Here is a 26,424-nt window from a genome sequence, read left to right on the forward strand (position 1 = left end):
CAAGGTAGGATGTTCTCTTGGAATATATTGCGCGAACAGGGGTTTGTAGAGACTAAGGATTTTATGGCATATAATCAGTTGAAGGAAATTTTTCTGGGACCCAACTTATCACTCATATGTCCACAATGTTCTTTCAAATAGCATATTTAATACCACACATTCCTTCTTCTTAGTGTCTTCACAACTAAACAATTTATTCACTTTTTGGGGACCTCAGCAGCGTTTACTGCCAAAAACATGTTAATATGGCAGTATCAATAACACCAACCTTGTCATCGGTACACCTGATTACTGTCACTTGCATATACTTTTCTATTCTACTTTTACATAAATATATATTATTAAACTTATCTTCAACTATCAGATCCAGGGGCTCTGCTACATAGTAACATAGTAACATAGTAGATGACGACAGAAAAAGATCTGCACGGTCCATCCAGTCTGCCCAACAAGACAACTCATGTGTGCTACTTTTGTGTATACCCTACTTTGATTTGTACCTGTGCTCTTCAGGGCACAGACCGTATAAGTCTACCCAGCACTAGCCCCGCCTCCCAACCACCAGCCCCACCTCCCAACCACCGGCTCTGGCACAGACCGTATAAGTCTGCCCAGCACTATCCCCGCCTCCCACCACCGGCTCTGGCACAGACCGTATAAGTCTGCCTAGCGCTATCCCTGCCTCCCAACCTCCAGTCCCGCCTCCCACCACTGGCTCTGGCACAGACCGTATAAGTCTGCCCCGCACTATCCCCGCCTCCCAACCTCCAGCCCTGCCTCCCACTACCGGCTCTGCTATCCAATCTCGGTTAAGCTCCTGAGGATCCTTTCCTTCTGAACAGGATTCCTTTATGTTTATCCCACGCATGTTTGAATTCCGTTACCGTTTTCCTCTCCACCACCTCCCGCTCGAGTACGAGCTGTCTCAAGGACCTCCCCTGCAAACAAAAGCAAAAGGTCATGCATGAATTTCTCTCCCTGCTCCCAAAAATCACCCTTAACATCTTCAGCAGCACAGGATATTTTAAAACGCAATTTTACCCCATTCTCTTACCTAAGATCTAATCTAGCGCCAGATCTGACATTTAAACGCTTATTCAAAGATGGCGCCAGTGTTTTTTCACTCCCTTTAAATATCCTCATCATCAATGACGATTTGGTACCACCCCCTGACTCGCAAAAATTGGCTAACAGGTAGATTGTACTTCTAATGGTAAGGATGACAACTCCCAAACTGTAGCAGTGTATTACGGCTGACAGGCTTATGATACAAAGATGTCAAAAGTTCATTGCCACTTTTGTATATCCACAGATCCAAAAACTCAATAGCCCTTTGATTAGCTGACATAGTAAATGAAATATTAGGATCCAACGTACTCAGGGCTATTGAGTTTTTGTCATCCTTATCATTTGAAGTACAATCTACCTGTTAGTCAATTTTTGCGAGTGCGATGGGTGTGCTCCTCCCTGCAAGAATTTAAAAATCAAGCTGTGGAGTTGAAACAGCGTTTTGCTTCTAGAAGGTATCCCCAGTCATCTATTAGAAAAGCTTACCTACATGCCCGCTATGCCCAGCGTCCCCTGCTGTTGCAAGAACATGTTTTGACTAGTGAGGTGCAGGCTGAAATTGAATGCTTGACGTGTATACTCCCTTTTTCTGAGATGAGTCAAAAGGTGGTGCGGAGCATTAGAACTCACTGGCATATTATGCAACTGTACCCTTGTTTTCAGGAGTTCCCGCGTATATCTTACACAAGAGGGAAAACTGTGGGAGAACGTTTGTCTCCAAAAATTATTTTTAGATCTAGAGAGAGTGATTTGGGTGGGGGTCAGGTAGAATGTGGGCACTGTCAGTGGAGTAAAATGAGTATTACGGGGCAATCTTGGGAGGTCCCGGGGAAGGGGAAAACTGTGAAGCTTAGAGAGAGGTGACCTGTGACACGAGTAATGTAGTATACAGTATTGTATGTCCTTGTGGACTGGTGTATGTTGGGAGGAGCACTAGACCCATTAAGATCCGATTGACAGAACATAAATCTAGGATCACTACTCAAAATGCCCAAGCACCCCTGGTAGACCATTGGGTGCAGTATCATCATACGGTTGAGGATATTAGATGGAGGATTGTTGAGCATGTGAGGCCGGGTGTGGAGGGTGGTTCGATAAAAAAGCTATTAAACTATAGGGAACAGTTCTATATTTTCACTTTACAGACAGTGATGCCAGCCGGTTTAAATGCCAAGCTGGATTGGACATCGCTGATTTGAAGGTTGTTTTTTTGCTCTGCCCTATAGGAGTCAGGGGGTGGTACCAAATCGTCATTGATGATGAGGATATTTAAAGGGAGTGAAAAAACACTGGCGCCATCTTTGAATAAGCGTTTAAATGCCAGAGCTGGCGCTAGATTAGATCTTAGGTAAGAGAATGGGGTAAAATTGCATTTTAAAATATCCTGTGCTGCTGAAGATGTTAAGGGTGATTTTTGGGAGCAGGGAGAGAAATTCGTGCATGATTTTTTGCTTTTGTTTGCAGGGGAGGTTTTTTAGACAGCTCGTACTCGAGCAAAACATGCATGTCGGGCAGCAGAGCCCCTGGATCTGATAGTTGAAGATAAGTTTAATAATATATATTTATGTAAAAGTAGAATAGAAAAGTATATGCAAGTTACAGTAATCGAGTGTACCGATGACGAGGTTGGCGTTATTGATACTGCCATATTAACATGTTTTTGGCAGTAAACGCTGCTGAGGTCCCCAAAAAGTGAATAAATTGTTTAGTTGTGAAGACACTAAGAAGAAGGAATGTGTGGTGTTAAATATGCTATTTGAAAGAACATTGTGGACAAATGAGTGGTAAGTTGGGTCCCAGAAAAATTTCCTTCATTTGTAAGTAAGTGGGACTTTTTGGAAGACTGTTTTGAAATAGCCATTGAATATATAATCAGTTTAGGCATTATATACGTTCCCTGGATATTTATTTTTTATTTATTTTTGTTACATTTGTACCCCGCGCTTTCCCACTCATGGCAGGCTCAATGCGGCTTCCATGGGGCAATGGAGGGTTAAGTGACTTGCCCAGAGTCACAGGGAGCTGCCTGTGCCTGAAGTGGGAATCGAACTGAGTTCCTCAGTTCCCCAGGACCAAAGTCCACCACCCTAACCACTAGGTCACTCCTCCACCATATGTCCACTTTATCGTTTTGTAGGTGGTTATATATATATATTTTGTAAGAGGCCAATTCCTACCTATGTACTCGCTTATGTCTAGGGGGCGTGGCCTCTGCCCAACCTTAGCTGCATGGAAAATAACGGACAGACCAATGGAATATATTAGTTTATTTATACAGCGTTATATACAAAAATATAGAAAACTCTTATCAGCTTATAGCATCAGCAATTCCTGATTGCATGTACAATGATACCAAAATATAGAGAATAACTATGATTATCCTATTGGCTAAAATCTGTAATGACAGATAAACACAATACCGAGATCCTAATGATTACCACACAAATCTTATACTAGGCTAACAGCAACTAGAGATCATAAATCCTGACGTCACACATCTGATGGGTCTGAGCACAGACTAATTATCTAACCCAGCCTGAAGGAAGTAAACTATGATCTCACCGTCCCGGTCACCAGATCAGATTCCTTCCGATACCTCAGCCGAATGTCTCAGCGAGGTCCCACAAGCTCAGGTGATGCACTTGTCTTGATCAGCCACAGATGATACAGACTCAGTATAGATCCTGTAGACAGCTGTAATCTGGGGAAAAGCTTTGCCAGGTATTATCAGTAAGTCTCTCAGGTAAATCAGGTGCTTGCAGAAATGCAAGTGTTCTCCTCTTCTTTTCTTCTGTTCGGTTCTTCAGCAACTAACTTGTTTCTGTTCCCGCTTCTCAGACCAATCCGTTTTCTGGGAGCCAATCAGAAATAATCCCACCATGTACTCCCAGCATCTGTATGAAGCTTCCTTTGTCCGTCTTATCTCGTACGCTCTCTCTCTCTCTCTCTCCCTCAGGGACATGCATTCTCCCCCGATACAGAGTGACCTTGGAGGTGGTGCAGGCTTCAGTAAATCTATTACAAGCTGAAATGCTGACTTCTGCACAGTTGGTAGTCAGACATATAGGTGAAAGGTTGCAGCGTCCATGTTGGCTGACAAGGTGCTCTCATTTGCACACAGGGTGGGTGAGATCACAGCAAATACTCCTACAGATTCCCCCCCTTGGAGATGGAAATTACTGCAAAGGAGTAAAGGCCTTCTCCAACCTAACTACAAAAATAAGCCAGACAGTTCAGTCAGGATTCAGGTACAAACTTCATGGTCAAACTACAAAAAGTTTCAAAGTAAATCTCAACTAATGCAAACTAACGCTCTTCAAACAGTTCAATTAAGCAAAATAATGTTCACAAGGAAATCACAAATGCTAATACAGCAAAATACTGAATAATAGAACCTGCATGTGCAGTTAGTTAAAAGTCTTAACACATGAAAATTAATCAAACAAATCATGAACCATAATCACATAGATCATGAAAATCACATCATGCAAAGCAAAGCATATTAGTACAGAAAAGTGAACGGAATAAATTGTTGGCAAAACTCTGGTCAGATGTAACTACATAAAGTCTTGCAATCTCATCGCCGTAGGAGACAAAGTGTTTACGCGATAGCGTAAATGACGAAGGTCTCTCCAAAACACTACAGCACACAGGAGCATGATGACCCACGAGATGGTCAAAAGTGGGATGACCACGTGAGTGGACATGTGGAACTGGGTGACATCAGATGAACGACGTTTGTAATCTGCAACCTCGAGAGTCTCATGGTCAACAGATAATTCAACAGTGTGAGAGTCTTTGGACTGTAAAAATGGTATAAGGTCCATAGCAAAGTCAATAGGATGTCCACGAAATACATCAAGCACTTCCAACTCAGAAACAACCGGGTCTGTGTCAAGATAAAACAGGGAAACTCCTCCTACATGGGCAACAGCATACTTGGGTACAGCGATCACACAAACATTGCAAGGAAGAGTGTAACGGTTGATTACATCATGCTTCTGAAAGGTGACAGTAAGTTCCGTACTAGGTGTGCTAACTAACCATACCGTATCCAGTACAGCTACAGTGGTATCAGAAAAATCGTCATATTTTGACACGGTAACCTTACACTTCTCTTGGACATTCTCTGTGGACAAGCCACAAAGAGCTTCTGTTGTGTCTTTCAGGAAAGGTTTACCAGGGCATAGCCAATTAACATCTTTAGTTTTGTGGCAAAGGTCTAAGTTAGGGACCAAATAATGTTGCGGAGCATCCTGTTGGTAAGCAACATACTTAGGTGTATCAACATTAAGGTACAAATTCTCATGCCAAGTACCTACATTTACAACTTGTTTAAGCTGGTATACATTCTCAGGCATAATAAATGGCAAATTAAGGATGAAGGCAATTTCCATACGCTCCATATCCAAATAAAGGGGAAAGGCAGTACCTAAATGAAATGCGATTTGAATTTGAAAAGGTTCAATAGACAAACGGGTAACCTTGGCAAAGGCATCTTTAACAACATCAGATGGTATTAGGTACGTTGGTATCTGTCCCTGCATTAGCTTACTAACACTGGTATCTACTTCCCTAAATAAATCCTGGATAAGGTCCTTAACAGGTTGTATAAACACACGGTCTTCATTCATGGTACCTTTAATTGTCAACAAATCAGCTGTGTTAGCACTAATTTTATGTGTATGTAAATTCACAAGAGTGACCGTATCAGCAATAGTTTTACCCTGGGCCACAAGTTGGCTCTGTTGGACTACCAATTTGGTCTCGATGGCTTTCAAGTCTGCTTGGATGGCTTGTATATTGGCCTGCAGCTTTTGGACAGAAACTACGTTGGCAACAGACATGGAAATACCAAAAAGTGAACCAATGGCCGAAAAAATCAAACCACCGGCCAGACCAAGAAAACGCTTAGATCTGGACCTGGAATTATAAGGTTGCATAGGTTGTACCATGACTTTGTCCAGTTGATGCAAAATGTTCTTCACTTGTGCACGGGCATTTTGCATATAATTGAAAAACCAGGAATGGGTAACAGCAGACAGAGATAAGTTACTCATATTGAAATGTTTCAGTAGCACATGCATTGGGTCAAGGGACACAACTACTTTCTGTGGAACAATCTGGGACTGGGTAATCAGGAAGCCAGGGGTATCTTGCAGAACAACTCCCGACATGGGACCAGGTTCGATCATCTTGGACCACGATCCCAGCAGCACGGAGATCAAGAACACGATCATCAGGGTTCTTTTCTGCATCTGCAAGGTACAAAGAAAACAGACTATGCTGTTGGGGTGTTAGTACAGTTCGTGTCATCAACACATACGTCTGGAATCAAATGACTGGGATGACGTGGTCTCAACTGATTGATGTGGACCCATTTAAGGGTGTCTTCACCGTTAGTATTTTTCTTGAGGCAAATTTGGTAAGCCACAGGTGAAGCTTTTTCCACTATTGGGAATGGACCACGCCAACTAGGCAGAAACTTCCTTTCTTTAACCTTGTTTCTGGCAAAATTGAAGTAGAATACCTTGTCGCCAATTTGGTATTCTTTAGAGGTAGTCCCTTGATCATAATAGGCTTTTCTACCTCTAGCGCTACTTTCCAAATTTTTCTGAGCAAAGGCAAAGGCACTTTGCAAATGCTTACGCAAATGGGTGACATATTCATGAGTGGAGGTAGCACTGGACAAGTTCACATCATTAGTCCTGTACAACAAATGAATTGGTAATGTCATTTCCCTACCTGTCATCATCTCAAAAGGAGACACTCCGGTGGAACGGTGGGGTGTGGAACGAATCGCCATAAGGACCAATGGTAAAACAATGTCCCAATTCTTACCTGAGGATGACACATACTTCTTCAGAATGGTCACGATGGTGCGATTAGCTCTTTCCACCTGTCCCGAAGATTGAGGTCGGTAAGCTATGTGCAACTTACTCTTTACTCCAAGCATCTTCCACATATGTTGAATCACCTCCGCCGTGAACTGAGAACCTTGGTCTGAATCCACTCGCATAGGCAAACCCCACCGGCTGAACACATGATTCAGTAGTAAGGTAGCCGTGGTTTCTGCCGTGCAGTTGGGTGCAGGCAGACACTCCAACCACTTGGTGAACAAGCAGGTGACCGTGAGCAAGTACTTGTTACCACGAGTGGATCGAACTACAGGACCAACCCAATCAATCTGGATATCCGACCAGGGCATGGCGATACCCTTCTTCCTAAGTGGTGCTCGGTGAGATGGTGAAGATGGCTGGAAACGACAACAGGTCAAACACCCTCGCGTGTACAACTGTACATCCTGTCGCATGTGAGGCCAATAAGCTACTTGCTTTAGGGTCTCATAGGTGATATTCTCCCCTCGATGTCCAGCACATGGTTCGTCATGGGCATGCTGCAACATAATGCCTCGATATTCTTTAGGCACCACCCATTGCTCAATGCCATGCTTACTCGTCCGAATAAGCAGGTCCTTGTGAAGTTTGAACTTCTCTCGGGAGGCGTAGAGTATCCTCATTTCCTCATCTTGCTTGTGTTCGTCCGTCAGGGAACAGTCTTGCGGATTCCATATGTACTCATAAAATCTACCGATCACCGGGTCGGATTTCTGTGCCATGACAAGATCAAAGGATGGGACTTCCCTGCACCACTGGACCACCGGCGTGTCGTTGGACTGCTTCGCCTGTCGTCGGGTGACCGCATGGACAGCCGCAGTCTCCACATCTGGGGGTCGCCATAATTCTCCTGTAAGCGCACCCTCCTTGGCCAGGTGATCGGCCAAGTCGTTTCCCAGCTTGTCGGGACTGTCAACTTTTGCATGACCCTTGACCTTCTTCCAATAGATGGTCATGTCATGGTCCTTTACCAGTTGATCTAAAATCCGGATCAAGTTTCCATGATGTACTGGTTTTCCTTTGGAATTTAACATATTTTTCTGCTTCCAGATGGGCAAATGGGACACAAAATTCTGTCTCACATAGTCCGAATTCGTACATATGACCAACTGTCGGACTCCTTTCTGAATTGCAGACTGTACCGCCACCAGAGCTGCCACAATCTCAGCGTACTGATTAGTTCGCGAGCCCAAGCTGTGCTTCAGGGTCTTTTCAAGATTGGTTGGATCCCATACCACTCCTACTCCTGCAACCAATTCCTTGACTGTATCACGACGGTAAGCACAACCATCTACATAGACCTTAGGCATGGTAGCACAAGTCTGTTCATCATACAGATGGTGTCGATGAGGTTCTTTCTCTAGCGGGGGAACATCTGCTTCGGGAATACCTGCAATGGAATCCTGTTCTGCACAATCATGTAGGTCAGCCATACCTTGGGCTACTGCGTTACGATGTTTCTGAGCATACCTTACCTCCAGAGGCCAGCCTTGAAGAGCCAATGTCCAGGAGACTATTTTGCTGTTTGACACTCGACCGGTCTTAATTCGGTCACTACCCAAGAAACTGATGGGCTGGTGGCAAGTCTCCACAATTAGCTTCTCACCTTGGATGTAACTTCTGAAGTGTTGCAAAGCCCAAACGGTAGACAGGAGTGCTTTCTCACAGTCGGAATACTTCCTCTCCACATCCGTTAGTCCTTTACTGGCATACGCCACTACCCTCTTATCCGTGTCATACTTCTGATATAGGACAGCACTCATAGAGTGTTGGGAATATCCCAAGTCCACGTAGAACTCACGACCTCCCTCGGGGTATGCGAGGCATGGGAAGCAGCTAAGCTTGTCTTTCAGCTCCTGCATAGCAGATTTCTGTTCTGGCCCCCAGACCCAAGGTGTATCTTTCTTCAACAACTTGACCAACGGTCGGGTGATCTCCGCATACTCATCTATGAACTGTCTGGAGTAGTTGCAAATTCCTAGAAAGGAACGAAGTTCAGTGATATTGGTGGGCTGTTTCAACTGTTGTAAAGACTGCACTCGCTTCTTCTGGGGTCGCAGACCCTCAGCAGAAATTTCATACCCTAAGTAATTCAGTGATTTCCTGCACCATTGTCCTTTGGCAAGAGTCAGTTTAGCTCCAGCATCTGCCAACTGTGTGAAGACATGCTCCATCTCCTCCAGGTGTTCCTGAAAGGTAGGACTCTTGATCAGAATGTCATCCACATAGACCACTGTTCCTCGAGCTTCAGCATCTGGTAGGGCTTTGTGTAGGAAAATGTTGAATTCAGCAGGTGAATTGAGAAACCCAAAGGGTGTCCTGTTCCACGTATACTGCTTCTTCCCAAACGTAAAAGCCAGTTTATGCTGATCGTGGGATGGACTGGTACTGTCCAAAACCCTGATGCCAAATCCAGGCTGGTGAAATACTTAGCCCCCCTGATGGTTGCAAGGTTCTGATCCAGTGGAGCCATAGGCCACCGGGACAAGGGTACTCGCTTATTCAACTGACGGTAATCCAGAGCGATTCTCCAGCTGTTATTCTTTTTCAAGATGGGCCACAGAGGGGAGTTGTACGTGCTGTTGCATTGTCTGATGATACCCCTGGTCTCCAAAGTGTTGAGAATCTCTTGTACAGACTCATAGGACGCCAATGGAATCTTATACTGACGCACAAAGACAGGCTTGCTACCAGGTTCCGTAGGCACTCTGGTGACATGTAGGTTCGTAAGTCCACAGTCATACGAATCTACAGCAAAAAGGTCCTTGTAATTGTACAACAACTGAGTCAACTTCCTCTTCTCTGTGTGAGTAGCACAAGCATCAGCCTGTTCCACTTGCTCTTTCACCATAGCATCAAACTCTGAGAAAGGTTGGTTGGATGAAATTTCCACCTGTTCTTCAATGTCCTCCTGCAAGGTTGAGGTTTCCACAGAATTCACCCTTCGAGGCTTCTGAGGTACAGACATTTCCCTGGACAGAAACAAGAAGTCATCTTCCACCTGTACCTGAGCACACGTCGCATCATAGGGCCAAACAAACTCGAGAGATACGAGGCCCCTGGGAGAGGTAAACCAACTGTCAGTCGTCTCCCCCCCCTGGCAGGTGTCCCAAGAAGAAGGCAGCCTGCCAAGGATAGGCAAACTTACCTCGACATCATGGAAGGACTGGCCAACCAGAAAGCCAACAGAATCTCCAGCAGATAGCTCCACTTCAGCAGACTGTGGATTTGTGACCAACAGGTATAAGGTGGTACCGGTGACCTCCAAACATGGCAGAACACCAATTGCCAATCCAAGGTCTCGAAAGTGGGCATGTGGGTTAAAGAACACTACATCATCCAGCAGACGTTGTCCTTGAGCGAGGCGAAGCTTGAGGGAAAAATCCCGAACTCTTCCTGGAATGGTTACATCCTTGTCACAGACTACCTCACAGACCATTCCCCAGGTCGCGTGCCAATCTTGAAACACAGACACAGATTCTTCTTGAGTGGTCACTAGCTCCCTGCGCAACTCACTCTGAACACCTTCTGAGACCTGTTTTAGCTCCCGATTTAATGTCTGCAACTTATCTGTTTCCCTAGTCTGGTTGTGTAATGCATCAGTCAAACGGGAAAATTTCTCTTGCAACGAATCAAAAGACACGAGGTACTGGGCAATTTCTTGCTTTAATGTGTAATTAAGTGCTTCACAATCAGTTAGGTCACACTGCAAAGTTTTACACTTATCATACAGTGTCTGGCACTCCGTACAAATCTCTTCAGAGGAGTCAGGTGGGGCGGGGCTTACATTGGTCCCTGCTAAAGCAGATTTGGCAGTCTCTAAATCAACTCGTAATGCAGCTAACTCGCTGTCTCGCTCCTGGACAGTTTCCCTAGTCTGGGACAAATCTAACTGCAACTCCGCTATGCGATCTGTTAGAGGTGCAGATACCTCTCTTATCTCATTCATCAAAGAGTCTTTAACTGCCAAAAGAGACACGCCCAGTTCACAAAGCATCCATTGTGACAAATGCTGTTTCTCTTTTATAATTGTATTTAAAACCGTAGCATATGCTTCTGAGCTATTCGGTGAACTGCTACTAAATAAAGCACGTACAGACTCTACTGTAGGAGGTGTTGGTTTCGTCTTACTATGAGAGAGTGGCAGTAATATTTTCAGCACGCCCTTCTCCTGTTCACTCAGGAGAATTTCAGGCAATGTGCCAACCGTGCCGGTCGCCATGTTAAAGACTAAACACACCCTGTTTTCCTTCCTTACAGAATTAGAGAAACCGTTTTTTTCTTTTGGAGCTCAGAGTAATAAATCTGTCAACCAATTACAGCAATAAAACACAGCTGTATAAACAACGGTCTGCCGTCAGCTAGGGTAAATCTGCAGTTCGTGCAAAAAGAAACAGAGGGTTAAACCAGCTTTCTGAAAAGACCCAGAAAAGTTTTAACTTCTGCTATTCTTGCACCAACCGTCCCGGACGAGAGCCCCAATTTGTAGGTGGTTATATATATATATTTTGTAAGAGGCCAATTCCTACCTATGTACTCGCTTATGTCTAGGGGGCGTGGCCTCTGCCCAACCTTAGCTGCATGGAAAATAACGGACAGACCAATGGAATATATTAGTTTATTTATACAGCGTTATATACAAAAATATAGAAAACTCTTATCAGCTTATAGCATCAGCAATTCCTGATTGCATGTACAATGATACCAAAATATAGAGAATAACTATGATTATCCTATTGGCTAAAATCTGTAATGACAGATAAACACAATACCGAGATCCTAATGATTACCACACAAATCTTATACTAGGCTAACAGCAACTAGAGATCATAAATCCTGACGTCACACATCTGATGGGTCCGAGCACAGACTAATTATCTAACCCAGCCTGAAGGAAGTAAACTATGATCTCACCGTCCCGGTCACCAGATCAGATTCCTTCCGATACCTCAGCCGAATGTCTCAGCGAGGTCCCACAAGCTCAGGTGATGCACTTGTCTTGATCAGCCACAGATGATACAGACTCAGTATAGATCCTGTAGACAGCTGTAATCTGGGGAAAAGCTTTGCCAGGTATTATCAGTAAGTCTCTCAAGTAAATCAGGTGCTTGCAGAAATGCAAGTGTTCTCCTCTTCTTTTCTTCTGTTCGGTTCTTCAGCAACTAACTTGTTTCTGTTCCCGCTTCTCAGACCAATCCGTTTTCTGGGAGCCAATCAGAAATAATCCCACCATGTACTCCCAGCATCTGTATGAAGCTTCCTTTGTCCGTCTTATCTCGTACGCTCTCTCTCTCTCTCTCTCCCTCAGGGACATGCATTCTCCCCCGATACAGAGTGACCTTGGAGGTGGTGCAGGCTTCAGTAAATCTATTACAAGCTGAAATGCTGACTTCTGCACAGTTGGTAGTCAGACATATAGGTGAAAGGTTGCAGCGTCCATGTTGGCTGACAAGGTGCTCTCATTTGCACACAGGGTGGGTGAGATCACAGCAAATACTCCTACAGTTTTCCCTGGGCATATGTTTACAGATGTTTTTTGATAAGTTTCGAGATGGAGGGCTGTCAGTGTCTGGTTTATATAAAGAATTGCAATCTATTTTACCACCTCAGAAATTTGGGGATCTGAGTGCTAAGTGGGGTCGAGATCTGGGGTTCTCAGGCACATCCGTAGATCTGTATAAGCTTATTAAGCGTATCCCAGAGATATCGGTGAGTGTGGAGCTGAGGGAATGTCAATTTCATACGCTACATAGAGCATATTTCACGCAAGAACAACTCTTTAAGGTGGGGGCGATAGATTCTCCAATTTGTCAAAAGTGCAGGTAAGGTCAAAATTTCTTTTTTCTTTTGTTTTGGGGTTGTCCGAAGATTAGGAGTTTTTGGAATGTTATATCTATTTATATTACTAAATTGTTGGGCCGGGTGGTTCCCTTATCCCCTGTGGGGTTTTTGTTAGATAAGTATGAAACTTTCTGCATCCAAAATCGTTCACAGGCTTTGTTTCTCCGCAAAGCAGGAGTACTGGATAAGAGAATTATTCTAGAGGTGTGGGTAGGGGAGGAGGTTCCCTCCTTTTGGGCTTGGAGGAATCGTCTGCATGCATTGATTCTTGTAGAGCGTCGGTGTGCAAAGTGTTCACCCAAGCGTCTAAAAATGTTGTGTATATTCGGTCCCTTCCACATCGGGTCAGGAGCTTAACCCTTAATTCTTAACCAAAATTTGATTTTGGGTGTTCTAGTATGTGGTGCAAGGAGACTTCTTTCAGGATAGACTTACTGTGTTTGGGGGAATTGGACCTCACGCGCCTACATATAAAATGGCAGTGTGCACACCTCTCCTTTTTTGTGTGTGTGTGTTTGGTAGGTGCTGTTAAATATGTTAAAGGTGGCTGGTTATTTCATTTTCAGGGTGGTCTGGGGGGGAGGGGCTGTAGGGGATATTTCTGTTCTAGATAAGTTTAAGGTTCTGTACGAGGGGCTGGGTTATGGGAGTGGGGCCGGGGGGGGGGGGGGGGTGACATGTTAAAACTTTTGATGACAAGCTCCTTATTTGGCTATTATACCGTTGGTGTTATTTCTAACTTGATGTATGCTGAGCCTGTTGGCTGTATTGTTTGTGATGTCATCAATAAAAAAATGTTGAAACTTAGAAAATGGAGAATAGGGTTAAATGACCATTTTTCTCAATGGAAGAGACTGAATAGTAGAATGCTGCAGGGATGGGTACTTGGATCGGTGCTATTTAACATATTTATAAATGATCTGGAAATCGGAATGTGAAGTGAGGTGATTAAATTTGCAGACGACACAAAACTATTCAAAGTTGTTAAAGCACATGCTGACTGTGAAAATTGCAGGAAGACCTTAGGAGATTGAAAGACTGGGCATCCAAATGGCAGATGAAATTTAATGTGGACAAATGCAAAGTGATGCACAGTGGGAAGAATAATCTGAATCATAGGATACTGGGCTAGATGGTACACTGTCATACCAGGGTACAAATTATATCACAGTTGTATAGTGGATCAAATTGGTGGAGGGGTAGTGCTAGATGAAAAGTTTACCACAGGCTGAACTATGCCCAACAGGTTTCAACATCCAACATCAACTAAGACCAGGAAGACGGGGTAGAGGGTAGCAGTCTTGATTGAGGATACAATCAAACTGTGCAGAATATCCATCCCCCAGCTACATGAATCAGAATCTCATTTAATCCAACTTGAAGAGGAGAAACCAATCTGGCTGCTCTTGGTATACCGAGCACCTTGTAACAACACATTATCTGTGCAAAAACTTCTAGACCTGATTATTCAAGTGACCCTGACTTACTCCAGGCTGGAGATCATGGGAGATTTCAATCTACACATCGAAACCCCAGATACCACCACATCTGTCTTTCTGGATACGATGACGGCACTAGAATTTACACAGGTGATCAATTCTCCAACCCACAAAAAGGGTCACATACTAGACCTGGTATTCTACAAAGGGGTGGATATCCCAGATTTCTGGGATAACAGTATTGAAATAACATCCGTATCATGGTCAGACCATTTTCTAATTAAATTTTCCCTAAGTGAACACCTGAAACAAATGGCACCTCCCAGAGTTTGGAAGATCAGAGATAAAAAAAATAGCTGACCACTGAGAATTTTCTAGAGGCTTTGGACTATCCACATGTGGATGAAAAGACAACTACAGTGTCAGAATAGGTTGACATTGGAAATACACACATTGCCAAGACCGTAGAGAAAAATGGCACCTCTAAAAAAGGTCTTATGCCCCACTTACAAACGCTCACCTTGGTTTTCTGCAGAACTTCTGATCCTTAAACGCGAAGGATGGAAACTGGAATCTCGCCTGGATGAAGACAGCTCCAGTTGATTTAGAATGCTGCCGCAAGATTCATAGAAGGTTGTGAGTGATGTGACCACATCACACCATTTTTGCAAATACTTCATTGGTACCAATACAATACAGGGCTAAATTTAAAACTCAATGTCTGATCTTCAAGGCCCTTAAAGGAAATAAGTACATAAGTACATAAGTACAAAATTACAGAGCATATTCAAAAGCATGGATTAATGAGACAAAGTCAACATGGATTTAGTGAAGGGAAATCTTGCCTCATCAATCTACTACATTTATTTGAAGGGGTGAACAAACATGTGGATAAAGGGGAGCCGGTTGATATTGTGCATCTGGATTTTCAGAAGGCATTTGACAAAATACGTCATGAAAAAATGCAGAGGAAATTGGAGAGCCATTGGATAGGAGGTAGTGTTCTATTGTGGATTAAAAACTGGTTAAAAGATAGAAAACAGAGAATAGGGTTAAAAGGACAGTATTCTCAATGGAGAAGGGTAGTTAGTGGGGTTCCCCAGGGCTCTGTGCTGGGACCGCTGCTTTTTAGCATATTTATAAATGACCTAGAGATGGGAGTAACTAGTGAGGTAATTAAATTTGCTGATGACACAAAGTTATACAAAGTCGTTAAATCACGGGAGGATTGTGAAAAATTACAAGAGGACCTTACGAGACTGGGAGACTGGGCGTCTAAATGGCAGATGACGTTTAATGTGAGCAAGTGCAAAGTCATGCATGTGGGAAAGAGGAACCCGAATTATAGCTATGTCATGCAAGGTTCCATGGACCAAGAAAGGGATCTAGGTGTCGTCATTGATGATACGTTGAAACCTTCTACTCAGTGTGCTGCTGCGGCTAAGAAAGCAAATAGAATGTTAGGTATTATTAGGAAAGGAATGGAAAACAAAAATGAGGATGTTATAATGCCTTTGTATCGTTCCATGGTGCAACCGCACCTCGAATATTGTGTTCAGTTCTGGTCGCCGCATCTCAAAAAAGATATAGTGGAATTAGAAAAGGTGCAGAGAAGGACAACGAAAATGATAAAGGGGATGGGACGACTTCCCTATGAGGAAAGGCTAAAGCGGCTAGGGCTCTTCAGCTTGGAGAAAAGGCGGCTGAGGGGAGATAGAGGTCTATAAAATAATGAGTGGAGTTGAACGGGTAGATGTGAAGCGTCTGTTCACGCTTTCCAAAAATACTAGGACTAGGGGGCATGCGATGAAGCTATAATGTAGTAAATTTAAAACAAATCGGAGAAAACTTTTCTTCACTCAACGTGTAATTAAACTCTGGAATTCTTTGCCAGAGAATGTGGTAAAGGCGGTTAGCTTAGCGGAGTTTAAAAAAGGTTTGGACGGCTTCCTAAAGGAAAAGTCCATAGACCGTTATTAAATGAACTTGGGGAAAATCCACTATTTCTGGGATAAGCAGTATAAAATGTTTTGTACATTTTTGGGATCTTGCCGAGTATTTGTGACCTGGATTCAGTGGTGTGCTGGAGCCGGCTCGCACCGGCTCGCAAGAGCCGGTTGTTACATTTTGTACCGACTTGCGAGCCGGTTGTTTCCCACTGCGAGCCGGCTCTCCTCCCTCCCTCCCGCCTGATCCGGTCCCTCACCTGACTTCTAATTCTTCGGCGGGGCAGGCAGTCTTGCCTGCCCGCTACCAGCGCTGACTCTCCCCTGCCGGTTTGCGCTTTAAAAATGGCTGCCGAGACTTCCAGAGGCGGCCTCGCGAGACTTCTACTGAAGTCTCGGTGGCCATTTTGAAGCGCGAACCGGCAGGGGAGAGTCAGTGCTGGTAGCGGGCAGGCAAGAATGCCTGCCCTGCCGAAGAATTAGAAGAGTCAGGTCGGTGAGGGACGGATCCGGAGGGAGGGAGGAGAAGTCGCCGGTGAACAACGCGGGAGGGGTGGCAGGGGAGAGAAGGGAGTCCCTGGGCATTGGTGGATGGAGGGCATGGGAGAGGAGGGTCACTGCTGGGCATGGGTGGATGGAGGACAGGGGAGAGGAGGGTCACTGCTGGGCATGGGTGGATGGAGGACAGGGGAAAGAAGGGTCACTGCTGGGCATGGGTGGATGGAGGGCAGAGGAGAGGAGGGTCACTGCTGGGCATGGGTGGTTGGAGGACAGAGAAAAGAAGGGTCACTGCTGGGCATGGGTGGATGGAGGACAGGGGAGAGGAGGGTCACTGCTGGGCATGGGTGGATGGAGGGCAGGGGAGAGGAGGGTCACTGCTGGGCATGGGTGGATGGAGGACAGGGGAAAGAAGGGTCACTGCTGGGCATGGGTGGATGGAGGGCAGAGGAGAGGAGGGTCACTGCTGGGCATGGGTGGTTGGAGGACAGAGAAAAGAAGGGTCACTGCTGGGCATGGGTGGATAGAGGGCAGGGGAGAGGAGGGTCACTGCTGGGCATGGGTGGATGGAGGACAGGGGAGAGAAGGGTCACTGCTGGACATGGGTGCATGCAGGGCAGGGGACAGGAGGATCGCTGGGTATAGGTGCATGCAGGGCAGGGGACAGGAGGGTCACTGGACATGGGTGGATGGAGGGCAGGGGAGAGGAGGGTCACTGCTGGACATGGGTGGATGGTGGGCAGGGCAGGGGACAGGAGGGTCACTGGATATGGGTGGATGGAGGGCAGGGGAGGGGAACACTGCTGGACATGGGTGCATGCAGGGCAGGGGACAGGAGGATCGCTAGGTATAGGTGCATGCAGGGCAGGGGACAGGAGGGTCACTGGACATGGGTGGATGGAGGGCAGGGGAGAGGAGGGGAGAGAGAAGAAATGCTGGACATGGATGGAGGGGAGAGAAGAGTGAGGAAGGAGATGAGATGAGGGAAAAGGAAGAGAGGAGAAAAGCTGTACATGGATGAAGAAAATAGGCAGAAGCTGAGGACCCGAAATGAAGAAGAAAGGAGAAATGGAAAGAAATAAATGGTAAGGAAGCCCTGGAAACGGAGTTAAGAGGACAGATAGAAGCAGAATCGGATACCGGGCCAGCCTGATCAGAAAAACAGTCACCAGACAACAAAGGTAGAAAAAAAATCATTTTATTTTCATTATAGTATTTGGAGTATGTTCACTTTGAGAATCAGGTACTCAACATTAAAAGTTTATATTTATTTACTTATTTATGGCATTTTATCCCACATTAAACATGAATTAGATTGGAACCTGGGATCATTTAATTTTTTTTCCTGGATAATGCATTGCCCCCCCACCCCCCAGGCTCTCTCCCCGGCTATAGTCAGCTCTGCAATTTGGGGGGGGCACAGAGGGGGACGGGGGGGGGCGTAGAGGGGGACGGGGGGGGGGCGCAGAGGGGGACTGGGGAGAGAGCCTGTTGTTAAACATTTACCAGCACACCACTGCCTGGATTGGCCACTGTTGAAAACAGGATGCTGGGTTCGATGGACCTTTGGCCTTTCCCAGTATGGCAACACTGTAATTTTGTACTTATGTACTTATGTACTTATTTCCTTTAAGGGCCTTGAAGATCAGACATTGAGTTTTAAATTTAGCCCTGTATTGTATTGGTACCAATGAAGTATTTGCAAAAATGGTGTGATGTGGTCACATCACTCGCAACCTTCAAGATTTCCCTTCACTAAATCCATGTTGACTTTGTCTCATTAATCCATGCTTTTGAATATGCTCTGTAATTTTGTTCTTAATAATAGTCTCTACCATTTTGCCTGGCATCGACATCAGACTCACCGGTCTATAATTTCCTGGATCTCCTCTGGAACCTTTTTAAAAAATCGGCGTTACATTGCTGTTACATTGGCCACCCTCCAATCTGGCCCTGAGTACCTGAAGAATAGGGTGATCCTCTCTATACACTGCCAAGGACACTAATGTCCTCTCAAGGACTATTACTAACCACACCTTCTCTAAAAGACATTACACGATGTGACAACTGCAAGCAAGCCTTCTGCAGAGTAGCTCCTACACTATGGAATGCACTGTCTGTAAGGCTCTGCTTAGCACAAGACTATCTCTACTTAATGAAGCAGGTGAAAAGGTGAATCCTTGGCTCTTCAACCAGGCCTTCAATGGAAGAAGTAACTAACTTGTTAGTCTCACTCACATACACAAGGTGTGACACGTGCTGCACATACTGCAGCAGGATATGTTTATCCACTCCTACCCTAGCTGAGATAACATTTAAACATCTCTCTGACCTCATTGTCAACTTTAAATTAATCACCTTACTTTCTAACTCTTCTTACTCTCTTACCTATCTATATGTTCCATCTTTGCTTATGCCCTTTACTATCAATTAAAATGTTCTATTACGTATTGTGTTGACATTGTAAGTAGTATACTATGCCGTACTTTGTATTGTTATTTGAATATTTTTACTGCTGTAATTGCCTGTTGCTCATGATTGATTTATTCTTACTGTACACCATCTTGAGTGAATTCCTTCAATAAGGCTGTAAATAAATCCTAATAAATAAATAATATGTTAAAGAAGGCCTTGAATTAAATAGATTAAAAATTCTGCAGGACACAAGACACCTTGGAATCCTTATGGATAGAAATTCCATGTGTAAAGGGGAAAAGGATAGTGATAGGAGTATTCTACCACAGGGGCATAGCCAGACTTCGGCGGGAGGGGGGTCTAGAGACTGAGGTGAGGGGGCACATTTTAGCCCCCCCCCCCCCCACCATTTTTGACTCCCCCCCCCCCCGCCACCACCAACTTTGATCCCCCCCCCCCTGCCACCAACCCTTTCGACCCCCCTCCCGCCGACAATCCTACCCCGCCGCCACCGTCGGCTACCTTTGCTGGCGGGGGACCCCAACCCCCGCCAGCTGAGGTCCTCTTCTTCCGGCGCAAGTTCATTCTGTTTCTGTGAGTCTGATGTCCTGCACCGTTAGACTCACAGAAACAGAACGAAGCCTTGCGCCGGAAGAAGAGGACCTCGGCTGGTGGGGGTTGGGGTCCCTCGCCAGCAAAGGTAGCCAACTGTGGCTGGGGAGGGTTGGAGGTGGGAGGGGGGGTCGAGAGGGTCGTCGGCAGGGGGGTCCAGGGCCAAATCTATGGGGGCCCAGACCCCCGTGGCCCCACGTAGCTACGCCACTATTCTACCATCCTCCTGGCCAAAAATAACAGGCAGATGTAGAAATGTTAGCTGAAATTAGGGACGCTAACAAACTGGATAATATAATAATAGTGGGTGATTTCAAATACTGAGAACATCAAAATTGTTAGCTCACAGATAAGCAGTAACACTTTTTGTGTGGAAATCCACTTCCTTAATAGGAAACCGGGAGGATTTATTATACAAGCTGTAAAAATAAAAAAGTGTGGGAAAAAAAAGACATGGTAAAAAACTGACAGGCCTATGAAATACAGACCGCAGCACATACATCACTGGTCAGAAAAAAAAATCCACAGACAAACTGTCCAAGCGAATAGCAATTTAATCTGCCATACGAAGATTATTGCTGCATTAATCGACTTTTCAAACACCAAACCCCCCTCCCAGGAATGGTGAAAGTTTATATCAGGCAGTTCATATCATGTTCTACTGCTCTTTTGATGCCAATGTTCCAGTCACTTATTGGAGCCAAATCTTCCAATAGTTGTACTCAGTCCTGATACAGGGACCTAAAATTCTTCAACAGAAGCTCTGTTTCACATATACCTGCGTCAGGAGGATTCAAATTGCGAACTCCTGGTTCACATTGTCACGTCTCTCAAGGATGGCTGCGGGTAAGGAGAGGCTCCCATGGGCTAAGAAATTACAACAGCATGCTGCTTCACCTCTCCAGGCGTATCAACCAATCATGAGGCATTACTTAGTTCCAAGTACCAATAACAAAACAATCAGAAAAAAGCCTTCCATTCAACAGCGGTTAGCAGAGTTTTAAAAAGGTTTGGATGGCTTCCTAAAGGAAAAGTCCATGAACCATTATTAAATTGGACTTGGGGAAAATCCACTATTTCTGGGATAAGTAGTATAAAATGTTTTGTAGTTTTTTGGGATCTTGCCAGGTCTTTGTAACCTGGATTGGCCACTGTTGGAAACAGGATGCTGGGCTTGATAGACCTTTGGTCTGTCCCAGTATGGTAATACCTATGTACTTATGTAGATAAAGTTAACCCTTGGGGTTCAGTGGAATTTAACAAAGATCCAGTGCTGCTCTCATTGAACCAGCTGGCATCTAATGTTCCCTTTGTGTATGTGATGGGATTTATAAAACACTACCCCTCATCCTTAAGAATAATCCCTCAAATAGCCTGAGCCACCTTAAGATCACTGGTCCCGCCCTGGGAGGGTGTGAGCCGGGAGGGGTGCAGTCAGAACCAAGAAGTAGAAAAGGCAGGGTCAGACTGAGGTTAAAGAAGAATGGGAGCCCCTGCATATGTCTAATGATCATGATCTTGCTGAGGTAAGTCACCTTTTGTTTCTTGGTTTTGAGACTAGCAAGCCTTACTTACTCTGAGGTCTGGCTGGAGCCAGATCTGGAACTCGGAGAACTTACAGGCTGTGTTTGGGGTGTGGCAGCCCCACCAGACACAGACTGTGTTTTGGACCTACCAGCCAGAGGCCTGCTTGAGACTGTATTTACTGAATTACAGAGGTGTTCACCTTGTGTTCCTGGCCCTGTGATGTAACAGGCCTTAGTATTCAGTTAATAAACCACTTATTTTCATTTATATACCTCTGTCTGTCTGTGTTATTTCACAGGCCCACTCTGAAACACCTGCTCAGGGCAGCACATGTGGTGTCAGGAGTGGTATTTTTGGAGTTTATCTTGCCCGAGAAAGCCAGATCCATGACCTCTGGGGCTCTGGGCCTATCAATGATATATATCATATATCCCCTCATCCGCTTCTTTTCCAAGCTGAAGAGCCCTAACCTCTTTAGCCTTTCCTCATACGAGAGGAGTTCCATCCCCTTTATCATTTTGGCCGCTCTTCTTTGAACCTCTTCTAATTCTGCTATATCTTTTTTGAGATACGGCGACTAGAACTGAACACAGTACTCAAGATGAGGTCACACCATGGAGCGATACAAGGGCATTATAGTATTTTTAGTCTTATACACCATCCCTTTCTTAATAATTCCTAGCATCCTGTTAGCTTTATTGGCCGCTGCCGCACACTGAGCAGGCTTCAGCGTATTATCTACAATGACACCTAGATCTTTTTCTTGAGTGCTGACCCCCAAGGTGGACCCTAGCATCAGGTAACTATGATTCGGATTATTCTTTCCAGTGTGCATCACCTTGCTTTTCGCCACATTAAATTTCATCTGCTATTTGGATGCCCAGTCTTCCAATTTCCTAAGGTCTTCCTGCAGTATTTCACAGTCCGCACGTGTTTTAACAACCTTGAATAATTTTGTATCATCTGCAAATTTCATCACCTCACTCGTGTTTCGATTTCCATATCATTTCTAAATATGTTAAATAGAACCGGTCCCAATACATGTCCCTGTGGCACTCCACTATTTACCCTACTCCATTGAGAGAAATGACCATTTAACCTTACCCTCTGTTTTCTGTCCAATAACCAATTCCTAATTCACACCAGAACCTTGCCTCCTATCCCATGATTCTTTAATTTTCTCAGGAGTCTCTCATGAGGAGCTTTATCAAAAGCTATCTGAAAATCTAGATACACTACGTCAACCGGCTCACCTTTATCCACATGTTTATTCATACCTTCAAAGAAATAAAGCAAATTGGTGAGGCAAGACTTCCTTAGGCTGAACCCATACTGACTCAGTCCCATTAAACCATGTTTGTCTATGTGTTTTTTTAATTCTATTCTTTATAATAGTTTCTACTATTTTGCCCAGCACTGACGTCAGGCTTACCAATCTGTAATTTACTGGATCACCCCTAGAATCCTTTTAAAAAATCTGCATCACTTTGGCCACCCTCCAATCTCCAGGTTCTACAGATGATTTTAATGACAGGTTACATATTACTAACAGCAGATCAGCAATTACCCTTGCCGTCCGGTCCATGTGATTTACTACTCTTTAATTTGTCAATTTGGCTCAGTATATCTTCCAAGTTCACTGAGATTTCTTGCAGTTCCCCACATCATCATCCTTGAAAATCGTTTCTGGTACAGTTAGATCTTTTACATCTTCTTCCGTAAAGACAGAAACAAAGAATTCATTCAGTTTCTCCATTATGGCCTTGTCCTCCCTGAGCTCCCCTTTTGCTCTTTCGTGATCTAACATTCCCATGGATTTCCTGTCAGGCTTTCTGCTTCTAATATACCTGAAAAAGTTGTTACTATGAGTTTTAGCCTCTGTAGCAAGTTTCTCTTCATATTCTCTTTTAGCTTTCTTTATTAATGCTTTACATTTGACTTACGTGTGCTTATGTTGCTTCTTATTTTTTTCATTTGGATCCTTTTTCTATTCTTTTTCCATGGCATGGCTTTATCTGAGGTAGGCTCAGTGGACCCTGTCTTCCCAGTGATCACAGGCCAGAGGAAACCTGGAGGATGTGTAATATCTGTCACATCTCCTTTCACAGAGTCCCTTTCTTTATCATTAACCCACAACAGTCTGGCCAGGGGTATGCTTTTCCCAATTCCTCAAGATCAAAAGACCCAAAAAACCGATACATCTAACTGGGTTGTGGAACTCGTTTAGATGTGTTCCACACCCAATATCTGTGGTCTGCTCAGGAGATCATGCATCAGACAAATCTCATGGAGCAAAGAGCAAACTGTAACGCTATAAGGGCTTGTAGAGATCGATTGTAGAAGCAAATTATTCTAATTCAAACAATCAGGTTGTGATTTACTACGTCAATGAGCATGGAGGCATACATTTGTACTTCCTGTGTCAGGAAGAAGTCAGGATGTAGAAATGGACCATCTTGCATGGAACAATGCTCAGAGCCACTTAACTGCTATGGAAAGATAGCTGACTTGCAGACAGAATGAGTCAAATTATACAATCTCACAAGCAGACCTTGGACATGGGCATAGCCCAGAAGATCTTTCAGGAGTGGTGTACCCCCTTGATAGATCTTTTTGTCACACACCTCAGCAAGAAAGTGCCTTACTGCTGCTCCAGACTAGATTTTCAGTGCAAAGTAACCTTGGATTCCTTTCTCCTCCATTGGGAGACAGCTCTTCTGTGTGCCTAACCTCCTATACCTTTCATAATGAAGACTCTCCTGAAACTCAAGCAGGATTGGGGAACTATGATCCTGATTACTCTTTATTGGCTGAGTCAGATATGGTTCCCTCTTCTTGAGTTAGCTTTTGAGGATCCGTGAAAACTGGAGTGCTTCCTGACTCTCATCAAGGGATCCCTTCTACATTAAAAAAAAAATACAAGCCTGAAATGAAGATATATTGTAGTTCGTGCAACTAAACTATATATGTCTGACATCCATACCTGGATGGGAGAAAAAGACCTCAGAGGCCATAGCAGAAACTAATATTCAAACAACTCAGCAGAACTCCCAGAGACAATTTTTAATATGGTTTTTACAGTGCCCACATTTCTACTTGAAACTCTTTCAACTAAAGTATAATCTTCAAATCTTCACACCCATCTCTCTGCTCAGCCTTTATTTGTTCGCTTCATGTGGGGCTTTCTTTTAATGAATCCTCCCATCCAGCCCCCTGCGGTGTCATAGGAACTCAACATCATTTTAACTTAGCTGATGAAAGCTCCTTTTGAGCCACTTGACATTTGAAGTATTTTTGGTGGTGGTCACTTAAGCTCCAGACTCTATTAGCTACCCTATATGAAGATTTACAACAATAGAATGGAGTTTAGCATGCATCCTAAGTTCCTTCCTAAGGTAGTGTCACAATTTCATCTTAATTGGTCAGGCTCTACAACATTTTTCCCCAAACCACATACCCATTAGGGTGAAAGCACACTGCACACTTTGGACTGCAAAAGTCTTGACTTTCTAGCTGAAGCAGTTTAAAAGCCTTTAGAAAGTTCACCCAGCTTTTTGTTTCCTTTGACCCAAACAATGGGTGCTGCCATCAGGAAATACACTCTTTCAAAATGGCTAGCGAACTGCATTTCCTTTATTTATGCCCAAGCTGGGCTGAGTCATGTTACAGATCACAGTGTCAGAGCAATTACTGTGTTGCTAGCCCATTTGAGGTCAGCCTCCATAGAGGAAATATGTAGAGCCACAACGTGGACTTCAGTCCACACATTCACATCTCACTACTGTTTGGATCCAGACTACTATCCACATATTCACATCTCACTACTGTTTAGCTCCATACTCCCAATATAACAAATGGCTTGATCAGACAATCTTTCATAATCTCTGTGGGATCTAAAATCCAACTCTACTCCCCTATGCTCATTTCTTTCTGCTCCAATCTTTCAAAAACCCTTGTGCTCCTTTCTTTCTGTTCTAGTCTGTCAAACAACAAAAAAAAAGGATACGAGTTACCTGTGAGGTTGATTAAGATATTCTAGGCCTTGTCTATTGCAGGCCTCATTATTTTTCCCTTTTTGTGTTCAAGCAGCCTAGTAGCTAGGGATTCCCAAGAGTAAGAATATTATCATCCTGCCTGTGCTCAGAGAAAATAGTTACTGATCTGTAGCAGGTGTTCTTTCTGAGGACAGTAATATGAAAATTCTTACCTGCCCACCTCCCCTTGGAATTGAACTCTTATCAGCTATGCATTCTAGATTGAAATGGTCCCATACGATAGTGACAAGTGGGAAGACACACACATGTGCAGTGAGGTGCTTCCAAAAGCTTCTAGCAGGAGCATTACATGCACCAAACGCACTATTGGGCTCATTTTCAAAAGAGAAGGACGCCCATCTTTCGACAGAAATCGGAAGATGGACGTCCTTCTCCAAATCGGTATAATCGAAAGCCGATTTTGGACGTCCCCCAACTGCTTTCCGTCGCAGGGATGGCCAGAGTTCAAGGGGGCATATCAGAGGCGTAGCGAAGGCGTGACTTGGGCGTGCCTAACACTAGGACGTTCCTGACGAGCACTTGGACGACTTTACCTGGTCGTGTTTTTCTTACGACCAAGGCACATAAAGGTGCCCGAAATGACCAGAGGACCACCGGAGAGAATCGGGGATGACCTCCCCTTACTCCCCCAGTGGTCACTAACCCTCTCCCACCCTCAAAAAATATATTTAAAAATATTTTTTGCCAGCCTCAGATGTCATACTGAGGTCCATGTTTTAGTAGGTGCAGTGCACTTCAGGCAGGCAGACCCAGGCCCATACCCCCCCTACCTGTTATGTTTGTGGAGGAAACAGCGAGCCCTCCAAAACCCACCACAAACACACTGTACCCACATCTAGGTGCCCCCCTTCACCTATAAGGGCTATGGTAGTGGTGTACAGTTGTGAGTAGTGGGTTTTAGGGGGGGCTCAGCAGACAAGGTAAGGGAGCTATGTTCCTGGGAGCAATTTATGAAGTCCACTTCAGTGCCCCCTAGGGTGCCCAGTTGGTGTCCTGGCATGTCAGGGGTACCAGTGCACTACGAATGCTGGCTCCTCCCATGACCAAAGGGCTTGCATTTGGTTGTTTCTGAGACGTCCTTGGTTTCCATTATCACCGAAAATCAGAAATGACCAAGTCTAGGGAT

General features: G+C 44.6%; 1 protein-coding gene across 1 annotated transcript in view; it reads left to right on the forward strand.

Annotated features, from left to right (window-relative positions):
• The window catches only part of PKNOX1 (PBX/knotted 1 homeobox 1), a 591,440-nt gene that overhangs the window by 87,741 nt on the left and 477,275 nt on the right, over positions 1-26,424 (forward strand). The window lies entirely within an intron of this gene.

This window comes from Microcaecilia unicolor, chromosome 5 (genome assembly GCF_901765095.1).
Source record: "Microcaecilia unicolor chromosome 5, aMicUni1.1, whole genome shotgun sequence".
In the NCBI taxonomy this organism is placed as follows: domain Eukaryota; kingdom Metazoa; phylum Chordata; class Amphibia; order Gymnophiona; family Siphonopidae; genus Microcaecilia; species Microcaecilia unicolor.